Genomic DNA, 4,192 nt, shown 5'->3' on the forward strand with positions numbered 1-4,192 from the left:
AAGGAGAACCTGGGTGCATGAAAACATCAAGAAGCCAGGTTTGGATTTAACCAGAGAAGTGGGGTATCAAAGTCTTTTCCATACTCAATGCCCTTGAATCCCACTGAGTCTGCTCATTAGCTCAAGGCCAAAATTAAGAAACAGAGGTACCCAGAACAGTCACTGAGGATTTGTTACACTCTGAACACCCAACTCCAGTGCCTTACCAGTGGGGAATAACAATGTTCCCTAATAAACATTGACCCTGCCTTTCAGTATGGTACAAATCTGGAACCAATCCTTGATGAAGACTGACCAAAAGTTTATATATTTAGCTCATAAGCACTGTTTTGTTCCCAAGTTACATGCAATATTAATTTCCCAGAAGACAAACTGATATGTAGTAGTATTTAGTTAGGTACTAACAATCTATATAGACCTATGTTTAGATGTGTATATAAAAGTGTCTATACAGATTTAACAATCTCTATAGATCTAAGTTTAAAGATGTGAGGAAAGCAGTGTAAAAATACTGATAGAACTTTCATTTAGACTGAGTTCTAAATACACAAGTATTTATTTATCTTAAAAAAAATCTCTGTGAATATTCTTATGCTGAGACACAGTAATTTGGAGGACTGGAAGTTGGAAGTGAAGTAGTGTGGCCATAGGGGCACTACAGACAACCAACAAAATCATGTAACTATGAAAGGAAACAAAAATCCATAAAGTGCTATAAAATATGCATGTTCTTTTACATATATATGTGAAGGGGGAAAAATCACAGCAGTTTTTCCATTAAAGATGACAGGAATGCTGGGCATGCACAGACTGAAAAAAACCATAGGAAAGAGAGATTTACAAGTAACATATGCTTTCAATCTGCAGGAAACAAATCTGATCTTTTGGATATCAAATGCAAATCCCACTAACAGCATGTGAAAACAAGAATGGATTGACCATCTCAAGACTGAAAATCTGACACAGCATGAAAGCACCTCTGCCACCTACTTCTGCTTTCGTTTCAGGGTTTTGTTCCAACAGCACTCTTGGTTTGCAATTGTTTGTTTCTTCCATTTATCATCTTACACTCATTAAACTGCCTTTCCCCTCCCACATTCTGTTAGGGTACTTTTTATCTTTATGGCACAAAGATACAGTATCATCATCTTCTACTGTTTTAATTTAACCTGTTTATATCAATTTCTGGCAGGCACACTCTATTGCACTGCATCTTTTTTAGACTATTAGAAAACACATTTTCAGTGTCATCTGCTACATATGGCAAACTTTCTGTTATCTGATGTAGATGTACACGAGCAAAATGTTTTAGCAAACAGGCTTTAATGTTTTGGGTTTTAATAAATGCATCTGTAAAATCTATAGGGGTCTATATTACCAGGCAGGTCAAGGATATAACAGTCTCACACCACAGTGCATTTCTTCTGAAGAAATTATGATTTCCATCTTTCTAAAAGGAAATTATTTCTTTTTCTTGCTCCTAATTGTGCAAAATAAATAAAAATTACTTGTAAATATGCTTGACTTGTGCTCTTTCTAGCCATCCATTGTGTGAAGCTCCAAATATAGAATGAAACATAGAATCACAGAATGGTTTGGTTGGAAAGGACCTTGAAGATCATTTCCTTTCAACTTGTGCCATGGGCAGGGACACCTTCCACTAGACCAGGTTGCTCCAAGCCTCATCCAGCCTGGCCTTGAACACTTGCAGGGATGGGGAATGACATTTCAGAGTTTTTGAGGACTGTACCTCATAAATACTTTGTGCTCCTTAAGGACTTATGAACAGCCCATGGCAGGAAATCTAAACAAGTTTAAAAAGGAAGAGACTCTTTTCCAACTAAGGAAAACAGGTTCAAGCTACCAAAGTGCTCCTGTTGGCAGCCAGTCCTACCTTTCCAGAGGGCTCAGACTCAGATGTGCTGCTGCCCTGTGATGTCTCCCTCAAGGCAGGAGTCACAGCCCTGGTCCCTCCGTTCACAAGCAAATCCAACTCAATGCCAGAGATTAATTGCTGAATTATCTCTAACTCCTGCTTGGAAAGTTGCCCTCTGTCTTCTTCTGAAATTTAGAAGGATGACCCACCAGAAGCAACAGAGGCTTGGAAGCAGTTGAATAAATCAGGCAATAAACAACTTCCAAGGACTGAATTGCAGTTGTGCAACATTGAGGAGCCTTTCTCACACATATTTATTGATAAATTGTGTCATTTGTAACAGGTGTCACCAGCCTCAAGCTCAGCCTCTGATCACCTAAAGATACCCATAATTTGGGATACTGTGGTCTCTAGCCTGAGTGCAGCCTCCCAAACACCACACATCAGAAGCATCACCAGGAAGTCCCAGGTATTAAGAGCAAAGAAATTACACATGAGGTCCTCAAAAATGTGCAGTGCATCAAACAGTGCTGCTGCCAGGAGTGAGAGACTGGCATGAAATGAAATACTCAGTTACAGCAAATGGCTGTAGAGAAATTGAGTAGGAAATAGAAGATAAAGAAGCTGGAATACTAAGTAGAGACAATTATAAGCAGGATAAAATATTTAACAGTATTGTTCAGAGGAAGAAAACACAATGTAGATAAAGTGGTGACAACAATGAATTTATAAAAATGTAAGAAAATTAAGGCTGAAGCAAAATACTGAAAAGCTTGCAAGTAAAACATCAATGCCTGATGAGGGAGGGAGGAGGGAAAAAAGATACGGGAACATCTTTCCAGAGCAAACATGAGAGATAAATGGTATAGCAGAAAAAGCAAAAAGAGGGGGATAGTAATCAACAAAGACTTGGTTATTTGAATGTTTTGGGTGTATACACATATATTTTCTTTAAACATGATCAGGTTAATAAGGGACAGATGAGGGTCCCTTATTAAGACATGGGCAACAATTACTTTATAATCTCCCTTTATTGATAATATAAGGCACTGCATCACTGACTTTGATATATGGTTTTCCTCTTAATATCTATCATTAAGTTAATTTCTCTTAATGCTAGAAATTAGAAGATAAACTGAGACGATGGGGTGCCAGCAGTTGGATCTGGTATCAGAATTCAAGGCTGTATTTCACACATAGACCATTCTTACCCTACCCTGTACAACTACCCCGGAGAAGTTTTGCAAAGGAAAGCAAACAGAACGGAACGGCTGCCGAAGCCTTTTGTGTATGAGCTGCCAGTGCTGATAAGGAGGTGATTAAATGGAGCGGCTGCTGAATTTCCCCACGGCCGGAGCTCCCCCGGCGTTTCTCACGGAGCCGCTGCCCCGACCCCGCCGCGGCTCTCGGCGCTCCGGCCACAGCGGCGGGGCCGGGGATGGAGGAAGGTCTGATGAACCCGGAGACATTTTACCTCAGAATTCAAGTTTCCCTGCGCCGATGGGCAACTTCTTGTGCCTTCCTCCGAGGGACCCTCACAGTTAGCTAAGGTTAAAGCTAAATAGATAGCAGCAGGAGCTCATGGCCGACACAGTATGGCCATTTCCACTGCAAAACCGACACCGATTTATACCTGAGCTTCCATTTGGACAAATTTACCTCCTGAGCTCTGTGGACAGCGGAGCGGTCCCTCAGGCATGAGGGGCATCATCCACCTGTGCGGCCGCGGGGGCAGCGGGAGGTGGCATGGAAAGGCCGGGGGTACACGCAGAGCCGGGGGGCGGTACGGAGAGGCGGGGGCCGGGGCAGTGCGGGGGCCGGGGCAGCTCTGAGGCTCGGGGCAGCCCCGGGGCTGGGAGCAGCCCGGGCAGCGCCGCCGGCGGGGTGCGAGGGCGGGGTCCGGCGAGCGGCCCCTCAGGCCAGCAGGGCCCCCCCGTACCCATCATGCCCCGCGCCGGAGCGCGAGCGCCGCTTTCCCGCGAATTCAGTTCAAAGGCGGGGGGTGGGGGGGGCGCGCGCCGAGAGCGCGGACCAACCAAACGCTTCCAGAACCATCCGCGCGTCACGCGGGGGCGGGGCCGGCGCCGGCCAATGGGACGGCGCGGCGCCATCCCCGCAGCCAATGGGCGCGCGCGGGGGGCGGGCGCGCGGCGGCGGTCGGGCTCGGCGGCCGCGGCGCTGAGGGGAGCGGGGCGGAGGAGACTTGGCGGAGTTGGAGCGCGGCGCGTCCCCCCCCCGCCTCACGCACCCGCCCCGGCCGGCCCTGCCCGCCCCGCTCGCTCTCCGTCCTGCCGGGGCCCTCCCGGGGCCACCCCT

Source organism: Ammospiza caudacuta, chromosome 19, assembly GCF_027887145.1.
Source record: "Ammospiza caudacuta isolate bAmmCau1 chromosome 19, bAmmCau1.pri, whole genome shotgun sequence".
Classification (NCBI taxonomy): Eukaryota; Metazoa; Chordata; class Aves; order Passeriformes; family Passerellidae; genus Ammospiza; species Ammospiza caudacuta.